We start from the raw sequence: 13,533 nt of genomic DNA, 5'->3' as shown, positions 1-13,533 counted from the left end.
GCCGATCCGGGCCACACCGTGCACCTTTCTGCAGATCAAAGGTGTTCACCTCAATTTCAGATGGAGTTAGGGCGATGGAAAGGGTTCTGTGTCTCTGTCAACCTCCTCCGGAGTGACAGACAGGGCCTGCACATTCTGCTGCCTTTTCTTCTGCAGCTGTTTGTGTCTGGTTGATGTGGTAAATGTCGGGGGCTCAGGCGCTTCTGCAACAGTCTGAGAGGTGGTGTGTGTGTGTGGGGGGGGGGGGGGGGGGTCTTTTTACCCACTGGTGGATTTCTTTGCCAACCACAACAAGCTTTATATTTTTGCAGAGATTGTTGCTACTAATACAAGTCTTCCGTTGAGTTTATTGTGTTCTGACTCAGTCGGAGTAAAGAAAGATCAAACTGATCCGTTTGTTCTGCCTCCTGCGAGTTTTCTTGGTGGTTTAGTCGCCACCACAGAACTGCTACATGAATGATTCATTAACAGACAGTGTGCAGAGCAGCGGGCAGAGCAGGTAATGTGCAGAAACTCTGTTTTTTAAAACCTCTTCCACACCTCAGCTCAATTTCCCAAAAATAGATTGCTTATTTTTTAATGTCCTCTTTTTGTTTTTCCTCTTCAAAGGCTCATCATTAGAGTGACAACAATCTGTGGAGCTCAGATAAATGTGAAACGAAGAGCTACTAAGCTGTCTGTTGATGGGGTTTAAACGTTTGGCTCCATGGATTTTGAACTCTTTTCTCTGATTAAGGGCCAGAAAACACAGACTACCTGACTTTTTTTTCTCCACAGTTTTGAGTAAACGTAATTATAAGGTGGTAAATTATGATGTGGAATAGTGAGAGTACCTTTACATGTTCAAACTTACACATGTCCAAGTATTGTGATTTTTTTTTTATGAGTGCAAAGGCCCTTTTAACGTTAGTTTGTTTTCATTTGACCTTTATTTTACCAGATGAAATGCTTGAAAACCAGTTCTCCTTTATTAACATAACCTGGAATAGATGGTTTACTTCAATGCAAAAACAAAAAGCAGAAAGACAAACTATAACAAATATTGGAGAAAAACAACAAACTAAAGAAACTGGGCACCAAATCCCGATCAAACAAACGTCAAAGAACATCATGAGCTCGCTCAGTTTAATTTCATCCTCATATTTTGTGTTTGTTTGTCTGCAGCCTGACCATCTAATCTGGAGTTATGCAGCCTGACTGGTTTTAAATCAGACCCAAGAGGTGAAAGGTGTGAAAGCCCAACACACCTCTGCTGCACTCTGGATTAGTCCGTCTGTTTCCTTCTGCAAGTTATTGCACTCGTCGTCATAAGCGTGCACACACAGTGACTCACCTTCCTGTTGCCGCCAAACAAAGCACTAATATGACCACTCATCATAGACCAAAGTCATTAGAAGTTAAAATAATAACGACAGTTTATTTTGACAATAACAACTTTATCCAACTGATGAACTTTCTATATAACTTTAACACAGAAATTGTTTAAACTTAGCAAATATAACAGATACTGAGCAACAATTTGGTGCAATATTAGCTGAGAGCTTCCCAACACCCACTTTGAGCACTAACAAATCACGTATGACCTTTGCATTAAGTATGGGAGTCATCCCTGACCCTGTCTGTCTGTTAGCACAATATATCCTGAACCATTGGATGGTTTTTAATGAAATTCACAAAAAATATTCATTAACTATTCATCTACAACTGATTAACTTTTAGAGTCGATCCAGTTCAAGACAGCTGCCACTGCTAATCAAACGTGTTAAACATAAAAATGTCTGCAGTTAAGTCAAATGGTAAATCAGTTAAGTCAAATGGTAAATCAGTTAAGTCAAATGGTAAATTTGGTGTGGTAGCTGTTGAAAGTCACTCTCGACCCATACTAACAGATGGGGTGACATGTTGGCTTAAAACTTGGGCATGCAACGCAGCAAGTGAGGTGTTTTATTTATTTATTTATTTTTTATATTGTTTAAGCATTTGTGTTGTGAATCAGTAGAGAGCATTGCAGATTTTTGAAACATGATGCAACAGTTGTTTGGATCTGAGGAAAAATTATTTGTTTTATTGTTAAGAGTTTTTTGTACTCACGAAAAAAAAAGACCTCCAAAAGTGATCCAAACAAAAAGAATCAATGGTTTGTACAAAAAAAAGTATTTCAGAGAATAAAATGATTCCACAGAATGCAAGGCAACTAAAGGTATGAATGAATTTCTAATCAATTCTTTAATATCCGTTAGAGTAAACATAAAATCAAATATAATGCACACACTTTTCAACATGTAAATTGAACACGTCATTTTTTCTGCATGAAGGCCTTAAAGTAAAAACTGAAATCATCCTGTGAACTTTAATTGTGTGAATGTTTATGAAGCATTCACACTACTGTGATCCATTTTTCTTCTGTATATTTTTAGGCATCTTTTTTTGTTCCACAATTTTGGTGCTATTTCAACAAAACGTTCAGCTCGTTCAGGAGAAGCATGCTATGACTTTTAGTATTGGTGCAACTTTAGCTTTTTGAAATATTTAGCCTTTTCTGCTGTAGTGAGTCACGTGAGGTACGTGTCACTTGTTGTATGACAAATATATGAATTATATATGCATACAATATTCACGAGTTCTTCATTTTTCTGACTGTAAATGCCGTGCATTGAATTTAACAGAAATGTGAACGAGAGACGTTATTTATCTTTGACCCATCAAATGAATGGAATCATTTATTTTCAAAATCAAAGTTTAACATCAAACATTTACATTAATTTGGCAAAATATGAAAATAATAACAGACAGTTTCACAGAAAATGAACTTCAAATCACTCGGCGGTGATTTGAGGACTTTGCTTCAGACATTTCTAAAAATATCTGTACTGATTTATGAGAGAGAAGAGTTTAAGATTAAATTGAGATTTATCTTACAGAGGAAATGTGTGAGGGAATTTAATCTGTTTGACCAGAAGTTGCACGCTCCGTCCGATCTCAGCTTCTCACGGTACACTTGGTCAAAATAGAACCATCTACCTGTTGATGATGAATCAGCGTTGGATGTAGTTCCTTTCTGACTCGTTTCAGCGTCTCCGTCGAGAGCTACCAAACCTTCAGAAAGTCGTGCGTTGATTAGCTCAAAACAGAATTATAATCCCCAAAAACCTCTGGATTCTTCATTGCTCTGAAGCTTTCAGAACCGACTGCATTCTCAATCTTGGAACTCTCACATTCTCCAGAACTCTCAATCTGTTGTCAGCTCTCATTCTCACTTGAACTGGGCAGTTGTCACATTTTAAATGAGTTTACTTCCTGTTCAGTTTAGAGCTTTCTGATTCGTGGAAGGACCAGAAAGAGGTGTGTTTTTGACGTAAGGTGTTTATCAACAGTCGAGGTCAGAGAATGAAACTTGTTTAACATACAGAAAAGATTATTGCAGAAGCAGCAGACTTTCTGGAGTCTACTCTTGGTAATCTTCTGAAAAAGTTTAAACATGACATTTCTTCTTCAGTAAACATTTTAGTTGACCGAAGACCAACCTTTCACATACTTACGACAGCTTGCTCATTTCAGACAGAAAATCAAGAAAGGCATATTCAGGTGATTTCTTCTCTGAATGAGGAACAAAAATCATTACTTACTGTTTATGTAAAATAAAAATGAGTAGTTCTTTTCAACCTGTAAAGCATTGAGTGAACTAACACAATTTGATTATCAAAACATTTGTAAGACAGTAATGATTATAAAGAATTGTCTTTTCTGCTTGATTAATTCAAGAAAGAAAGTTCATCAGATGGCACAGACTTATTCAGATCAATGAAAATAACAGTCTCTGTCCATCTGGTAGATTTGAGGTCATCTGGTTCACTACACTGCCACTTTTTTCTCATAGAAAATAAATTTAACGCATTTTACATCCTTCAAATCTTTAGATATGTTTACAACTTTTTATTGCTCCTGTCATATTTTGTTCTGGTTCAGCTTCTTTCAGCTTCTTTGTGCAAATGTAAACATTTATTTCAGCTACTTTAAGCTAATTTCAGCTGTTTTGTGCTGCTTTTAGATTTTTTTTTCTTTTATGTGCTTCTTCTAGCTTCTTTAACAAATTTCAGCTGCTGCTTTGAGCTTATTCCTGCACGTTTCAGCATTTTCTGCTATTTCAGCTTTTTAGCTGTTTTTATGCAAATTTTAGTTTTTACAGCTAATTTTTTAAATATTTAGCCTTTTTTGCCATTATCTCAAAAAAACAAAACAAAAAAAAACAGTTAATTTTACATCCGTAAAAATCTTTAGATCTGTTTACAACCTTTTACTGCTCCGTTCACATTTAGTTCACATTAAGCTTCTTTCAGCTTCCTTGTGCAATTAAAAAATAATAATAATTCAGCTACTTTCAGCTAGCTTCAGCTGCATTTTTCAGCTGTTGTTGTTTCGTTTTTTGTGCTTCTTCTAACTTCTTTCTGCTAATTTCAGCTTTTAATCCTTCTGCAAGTTTCAACCATTTCTGCTTTTTCAGCTATTGTTTTTTTTTTTTTTACTGTTTTTAATGCTTATTTGAGCTTTTTCCATCTAATTCCAGATGTTTTGTACTCATTTAACCTTTTTTCACCCCAGTTCAGCAAAAAAGTATTTTCTTCACTTAAGTCTGGTAATTTAAACTTCTTTCTGCCTTTTTAGCTATAATCAGCTGTTTTTGTTTTTGTGCAAATGTCAGTTTATTATCAGATAATTTCCACTTCTTTGTGCTCATTTTTGCTTCTTTCAGTCTAACTGGGCACAACTGTCCTTCTGGTAATTTAAGCTTTTTTCTGCCTTTTCTGCCTTTTCAGCTTTTTTTTTTTTTTTGGTTGGTTGCTAATTTCATCTTTTTTTAAACTAATTTACGCATTTTGGGGCTCATTTCTGCTTATTTAACCCAAATTCAGCAAATACACTTTCTGCTTTCTTCTGCTGAGCTAGACTTATTCCTCTATTTCAGCTACATTTTAGCAAGGTTTTAGAAAAAAGCATTCACACTGTATTTTCATAGGAAATGCACTTTCTCCAGTTCTTCTTCACTCTCATATACCGTTCATCTAAATCTGTTGGTATTTGGAGTGAATGCATGATAATGTGTGCTCCACTTAGTCTTAATCCACGTGATTCTCTCTCAGTTGATCATATTATTGCTCCTCTGTTGCGTATCGGTTTCTGGGAAGATGAGCACGTGCTTGATTTAAAACAGTCATTTTAATGGGCAGATTAATGGAGGAGGCAGGAAATAGGATCAGAAATGTCAAACGCACATAATGAAAACCCAATTTAAATATGTTTCTGTAAGCCTATTACTAAAATGAAAACTGTTGGTTAGATTATGCCGGGTGTTTAATGAATCATGTTTTATTTTGCCCTTTTCTCGTCTTATTAGCATTCCCAAATAAGATTACGAATGCTCCCCTTGACTGTAAATCCGCCTCCATTTTCCAGCAGTTTCTCTGGTATAAGTACGTTCGTGTGAGATGAGATTGTGCTGCAGTTCTCTGCTCTGCCTGGATGCTTCATTTATTCCAGTTCAGCTGCTTAAGTGAGATCTCAGCTACAGCTTCACACATAAATAAACATTTTCTAATGCTGCTGCTGCCAGATTACAAATTCTTTTTGTGCATTCTTTTATCTTTTCTTACATTTCCCTGGAGAACCAAGCCACATTGTGGGTCTTTGTGCCTTTGGTGAGCTTTATAATGAACCCCACTTAAATAATCTTAACACCCAACCCAACGTGTCCTTTTGCAACACAGATTCAATGCAATGCAGTTTTTTTGTGAACGATTCAAGTTCTGAGGCAAAATGGGGCCTGAATTTTATGTTGTTCAATGTAAAACTAACAGGAAGTTTAGTTAAAGGCTTTAGTTTGACCAAATAAACCAGTAATTAAAACAATGAGCCTTTTCAAGAAATAATAAATCAGCAAAAGGTACTTTTAGATGGTTGGATGTTTTGATTTGAAGCAGAGCTGTTTTTTTTTTTTTCATTCATTCAACCTTTATTTAGACAGGTGAATCCCATTGAGCCTCTAGGACTCATTTACAAGAGAGACCTGATTTCAACAAAGAATGATGACAACAATGGACAACAGCGACAACAATAAACAGTTATAAAAAGTCATACTACAGTTTTTTATTTTTTTTATTTTTTTATAATAAATAGGATGGCTAAAAGAAAAAGGTAACAAAAAAGAAAACCAGCTAGATTCTAAGGTGAATGTAGAAACCTAAAAACAGGAACATGTCTGCATTGGTCCCTGCCATGAGTCCAACAGATTCTTAAAGCCACTGATGCCCCTTTTCCATTAGTACCTGTAGTACCGGCACAGCACGGCTCTACTCTACTCGGTACGGTACAGGTTGTGTTTCCATTATGCTTTCAGTACCGGTTCCAGTGGGCGGGGTTCAAATTGACATCACCACCTCTCACCAGCTGGTGGCGCTGAGATGCAGAAACTGTTTTCAGTACAGGGTGGTATGGTACAGCGAACACTGCAGGTAATAATGTCTTGAGAGCGCACGCTGTAGCTGCACTCACGCAGAGACATGTAGGAGGAGATGTATGAAGACAGCAGACCAAGAAGTGATTTAAAGATGAAAATGTACCAGTGGGAGAGTCTGCGTGAAGTTAATGATGTCCAGTTAACCAGTGAATATTGGGTGCAGTGGTGGGTACGATAATCACAGCCAGTTATGAATCTTAGTGCACCATGATAGACAGCATCCAACATCTGCAGGGTTCTTGTAGGAGCGTTCACGTAAATAATGTCACCGTAATCAATGGAGGGAAGGAAAGTCACAGATACAAGGTGTTTCCTAGCATTCAGAGTTAGACAGGATCTGTTTCTGAAAAAAAGAAAGGTTTGTAACATCCATAAATGATTTGAAGCCAAAATGTTGAAAAAGAGTCATATTTCTTTCTATTTCCTAAACATTTTGCCCTTTTTTTGTTTTCTTTAACCATTCAAAGTATGTCAAATGATAAAAGTGCATATGATCTGGTTTTACAGACTGAATTGTGAGATTCTCTCAGTAATTAAGACGTATACACAGAACTCAGAAGTTTAACGACAGACTGTCATAAATGATCAGTATGATAAATTGTGATAAAATCTATGTATGTTGCAAAAAAAAAAACAAAGAAAGTGATTCTACATAAGAAGTGAAAAGATACAAATTCTATTGTAACAATCTGGGACAATTTTTTGACAATGGGATAAATTTAGTATTATAATCCTTTGGTGTGATAAACTGTACCAACCAGTCAAGGACAATGCAGTAACACCACCCCACCGTGCAAAAAAAAAATAAAAACAGTGTAGATGGAAACAAAAAGAGCAAAACCAGAATAAAAAAATAATAATCTGGTTGAGATGTGGCAGCTTAAACCAGGGCTGCACAAAGAGTGAAGGGATAATAAAACTTGTGCAGCCTGAGATTCAGCAGATATACAGTGAAGCAAGTTATTCTTTCAGTGTGGTGTGTATTTAAGCTTATAAGACTGGAAAATTTCCATATCTTTCTAAATCCTGAAGCTTTTCTCAAACACATGAATAAAGCCAGATGACTTCTTGTAAACAAATATGAATAAAAACGCAAGCTGGAAAACAATACTGTAACTGGGTGCACAAGAATATTATGTACAGTCGTCCCTCACTATATCATGGTTCACTTCTTGTAGCTTTACTGTATCACAGATTTTTTTAAACCTGTTTTTTTATATTGTGTACTGTACATGTTGTTTAGTACTGTACATTCATCTCATCGTCATCTTCATCGCCAAAGTGTTTAAGAGCATATGAAGTGTTTATAAGAGTGGGAAAGGTTTGTAGGAGTGTGGGAAAGGTTTATGAAGCCTTAACAAAATAAATACTAGAAAAATTGCATTTCCTGTGAAAATGCAGTGTGAATGCTTATTTCTGAAGAATGCTGAAAAACAGCTGAAATGAGCTAAAAACAGCTGAAATGTAGCTGAAATTGAAGCACAAGTCTAAGTGAGCAAAAGAAAGAAAGAACATATTTGCAGAATTAGGATTAAATAAGCAGAAATGAGCCCAAAGATTAGGAAATGAGCTAAAAAGCTGAAATTTGCTAAAAATATCTGAAAAGTAGCTGAAAAGGCAGAAAGCTTAAGCTACCACATGGAAGTGGAAGGAGATGAAAAGAGCTAAAAAATGTGGAATTAGCTGAAAAATCTAAATTTAGCACAAAACAGCTAAATAGCATCTGAAATAGCAGAAACAGCTGAAACTAGCAGAAATAAGCTGAAAGGGGCATAACAAGCTGAAAATAATCTAAATAATTTAATTATGAAAGTCACAGAACTTTCCACAAAAAATTTAATTTATCTGCAAACGACTTAAATTACCTAAGAAATGCTAAAAAAAAAAAGTTAGATGAAAAGGTAGAACAAGTTTAAATAAGCAGAAGGAAGTGGAGAGAGCACATTTTACCCAATTAGACTGAAAGAAGCAAAAATGAGCACAATAAAGTGGAAATTATATGAAAAAAGCTGAAAATAGCAACAACAACAACAACAAAAAAACAGCTGAAAAGTAGCTAAAATAACAGAAAGACGCTTAAATTACAAAAATGAAGTGGAGAGAACACATTTTTGCTGAATTAGGCTGAACATTTTTGAAATGAGTGCAACAAATGTGGAATTTACAGAATTAGCTGTTATATTATGCATAAACAGCTAAATATGTGGGTGGAAAAGGTGAAACACCCACACCTGCCTCCACCCTCATTCGCCCCACTCTGAGCCCCTGAGCAAGGCCCTTAACCCCCACCATCTGCTCCCTAAACAAGTCTCTCTTGAAAATGAGTTCTCGTGGCTCAATGAGACTACTTGTATAAATAAAGGGTAAATAAAAAAAATAAATAAAAAAAATTGCTGAAATAACAGAAAATGCTGAAACTTGCAGAAATAAGCTGAAAGCAGCATAATAAGCTGAAATTAGCTGAAAGAAGTTAGACGGAGCACAAAAATGTTGTCATTAGCTGAAAAAAATCTAAAAGCAGCAGAACAAAACAGTCTCAGGTACTACCACCCAAAACATTAGATGGATATTTGTCAAATTGAGTGAATTGCAGGTTTTTTTTGTTGTATTTTTATTGTCACTTGGCTGTAGCAACCATCTTGAATTGGTTTGACTCTAAATGTTAATCAATTGTAAATATACAATGTATATATTTTTGGCAAGTTTCAGTCAGATTTATCCAGGGGTTCATGAGTTATTTTGCTAACACACATATGAATGCACACAGAAGCAAACACTTAACTGTCTGCCTTTGTCATTTGGTGCTGTGGTAGAATAACTGTACAACAAAAGTGACAACAACAAAAAAACCAAACTCATCTGAGTCAGGCACCAGAGTTCAGACTATTCCCAAAACAACTTTTTTTATTATTATTTTAACATATTTAATATTTTAAATGTATTGTTGAATTAGTTCCTGTACAGTCGTTACTTTGATATATAGTAATATTTCTGTTGGAACAACCGTGTGATGACGTTCCACTGAGTTTTCACAGAGTCGTGCTATGAAAGCTTGTTTTAAATCCATGAACAACATCAGTCCAGATTGATTATCTTTTGAAAACACTATTTTTGATTTTATCTTCAAACACTGGTGTTGATCCTTTGTGTTTCTCTCCCTCTCCTCCTTTCACTGAACTTCTCTTCATTTTTTTTCTCCATCCCTAACATGTGCACGCAAAGCTCCAAAACAAAGTCGACGACGACCGCAGACACACTGGGTCTAGTCTAGTGAACCGCTCGGGTACATATTCATTCGTTTGGCATAAAAAAATAAAGACATAATGGTAATTAGTTTGGTCCATTTTTAGACTCAGAAAAGAACATTACCAGTACATTGTTCAGCTTTTCATGGATCTTAGTAATAATTTGCTGCTCTGATCCCTTACAACTGAACTCCCGGAGCCAGACAAGTTGTGGATTCAGACAAAGTCATTTAGCATGCAGATTAATGCAACTCCTGCAGGAGTCAGCTTATTAAACACATTTAAATCACACGCATTTACAATTTAGTTAGAGCTATTAAACAAAAGACGTAACACAAAAGTAGCTCATTGGTGCAGTTTGTGTCTTCAAACACCCTTTCGCATTAAAGCATAAATTGTACAAAGCATTTATACTCTCTGACTGAAGTGAAAATTGGAGAATCTACTTCTTTTTTGCAGTTATACCCATGGATGAGTCAGCCATATTTCTCTAATTAAAATAATCAAAGTCCTGCTGTCAGGTTGGCTCGCTATAAGCGCTGCTGTGGTTTGTGTTTAATTGCTTTTGCATTTTAATGTTTGAGCTATCTCTGAGTGTGCAGACAAGTACAGGTGTGTGTATGTGTATGTGTGTGTATGTGCATGAAAGGCTTTTCGTGCAGAACAGGATTGTAGGCCAAGAATACTAAGTGAGTTTGTGTTGGTCTGGCCATCAATGCTCCTTCTACTGACTCCGCTGCACGCTTGAGTGTCTTTCAATTTAAGTCCCTCGGATAACTCGGTGCGCTCTCCCTCTCTTGGAGATAAAAGTTGAAATATAATAAACGACTTTGCAACTTTACTCATATTTTGGCTCCAGCTTCTTCTTTCGTTAAGTGCGTGCTCATGTTTTGCTGCTTTGTTCACATTTTCTCACTCATTTGTCAATGTCTGTGAATAAATTCCTTCTAGTTTTACAAATAAAGACATTTTGGAACCATGAAACATAACATTATTTACATCCAACTGTTATTGTAGTGATTATTCATAAATAACAGTGTACATTTATTATAAAAGTTATATATATATTGTGCCAATCTTGTGAAGTGAAAGCCCTGAACTTTAGATACCTATAGAAGTTAAGAAACAGAGACAAACAATGTGTGACTGCTTTATTAAGGAAAGTAGAGTTGTGTTGCAGTCATAGTTTTTAGGTTTGTGTGGTATTTTGTCATTTATGTTGATTTCTTGTAAAATATTTCTTTGTATTTTTTTTGTGTATTTTTTTGTATGGATCTGGGTGTTCAAATACTTATTTAAAAAGTCTTCAGTTGATCCAAAATGCTGCTGCCAGAGTCTTAACTGGAGTTAGTAGGAGACATCGTATATCTCCAGTTTTACTTTCTCTCCACTGGCTCCCTGTCAAATTCAGAATAGAATTTAAAACCTTACTTCTAACCTACAAAGCTCTCAACAACCTAGCTCCATCTTATATAACTGATCTTATCGTTCCATATTTTCCCAACAGAGCACTTCGCTCTCAGACTGCATGCTATCTTGTGGTCCCTAGAGTTTCCAAAAGTAGAATGTGAGGAAGATTTTTCAGTTATCAGGCTCCTCTCTTGTAGAACCAGTTTCCAGTTTCTGTCTGTAAGACTGACACATTGTTCATTTTGAAGACTTTCCTTTTTGATAAATCCTGTAATTAGTTTTGGCTTGTTATGCTGTCTTAATCTTAGACTACTAGAGGACAAATTGACCTCACTTCTTAAAATGAATTGTTAAAATTGAATAGTTTTCATTTGATATTATTTCTATCTTAACATGTGATTTTTGACCTGCCATTGTGTATCTGTTCCTCTCAAACCCAGCCGGTTGAAGCAGATGGCCGCTTGTCCTGAGCCTGGTTCTGCTAAATGTTTCTTCCTCATGAGGGAGTTTTTCCTTTCCTCTGTCGCCTTCATGCTTGCTCAAGATGAGAGTTCAGTGATGAAGTTAAATTCAAAGCAGTCTGCTCCTCAGATAAAGACTTAAATTATTATTTTTATATATGAATGTTTCTGTTCAGTGCCCTGAAACAACTTCTGTTGTGACTTGGCGCTATATGAATAAACTGAATTGAATTGAATTGAATTTTGAGTGTTCCAGTCATAGGTTTTGTTACATCAGTTCACATTTGTGGCTAGTGTTGTGTTCAAAACCACCTTACCCGAGATCAAGTCAAGGCCAAGGCCAGAGTGCACTTAGACCGAGACAAGACCAAGACTTTTAGGGTCCGAGACAAAGTTGAGACCAAGACTTGAAATAAAATAAATAAAATATAAGATTTTATTATAAAATATTTTTATAACTGTTAAATACTGCAACTTTAAGTTTGATTTTGAATGAATATATCAGCTTTTATAAATTGTCAAAGCTTCCTAACAAAGAAATCAGACATTCAGTGGCCTAACTTCATGTGATTCAACAATAAAACTACACAACTGTTAAATTGGAAGCAGTTTCATCACATGCCAAGCCTTAAAAAAACTGCAGTGACCAAACACTCTTCATAAGTCCAAGCTTAAGACCAAAGACAACCATATAGTTGCATTAGTCACAAATATATATATATATATATATATATACAAATATATTCTATGTGATTTAAATAGCCAAATTTTATAAACTGATAATTTGGCAGACATCTTCTCCCGCACCCAGACAATTACTTCTCATTTTCTTGGAGTGATCAGTGTTGCCAGATAGTCGAGGTTTTCCAGCCCAAAAATCTGTTAAAAACCATCATATAAGACAAAAATCTGCCAAATCAATATATTGTTACAGTATATTTACTGTTTGAACATGAACACATATCAGTACAAGCCAAGGTAATTTAACAATATGTGGCAAAATGCAACAATCCAACAAAAATCTTCCCAGAGTTCCCAGCAAAATCAGAATGAAAACCACCCAATTGGCAGTACACCACCCAATCTGACCACACTGGGAGTGACGCGTGCGAGTGAAAGGGGGTGGGCGTGACAGCGGTAATAGAAAAAGTATTTAGCAATGAGTCACGTTATCGCTTGGATTTGAATTAATATGTTTTGCATCCAATGAAAACAAAGATGTTAAGAAATAAACTGGACAATATTCTGGAAATTTAGTGACATTTTTACAGTTGTGGTCTTGACTTGTCTTGAAATAAAAGTCCTCAATGTTTGAGACAAGACCAAGACCAAATGCGGTCGAGTCCGAGACAAGACCTAGACCATCAAAAAGTGATCTTGAGACTGGTCTCAAGACCAAGACCGGTCTTGAGTATGTAGCATGAACATATGCTGTCATATATTCATAGATAAAACGGATTCTTTCATTTTTCTGGACTGTATAATAACGTGCATCTGAATTTAATAAAATGTGGACGTGAGACGTTAATTATCTTTGACTCACCAACGACAGTGGGTCATTTATTAACAGAATCAAGTTTAACACATCACACATTTACATTAATTGTTAAAAATTGAAAATAACAACATCTTATTTAGCAGGTTTACAAGGAAGTAAACAATACGGCGATTGTTTTCTCACTTCCAGCAGTACGACATTGACCACACGGCGGTGGTTGAAAAACTTTGCTTCAGACATTTCTAAAAATATCTGTAATGATTTTTAGCAGATAGAAGAATTTTAAAGATGGGAAATGAAGTTTAAGTATGAGAGAGATGGGGAGGGAATTTGTCTGTTTTAACCAGGACAGCACGCTCCGTTGGACCAGCTTAACCCAACGGTACACTTTGGTTGAAGATCGACTTT

Source organism: Nematolebias whitei, chromosome 7 (assembly GCF_014905685.2).
Source record: "Nematolebias whitei isolate Nwh7 chromosome 7, NemWhi1, whole genome shotgun sequence".
Lineage (NCBI taxonomy): Eukaryota > Metazoa > Chordata > Actinopteri > Cyprinodontiformes > Rivulidae > Nematolebias > Nematolebias whitei.
Note: the sequence above shows the minus strand (reverse complement) of the source record.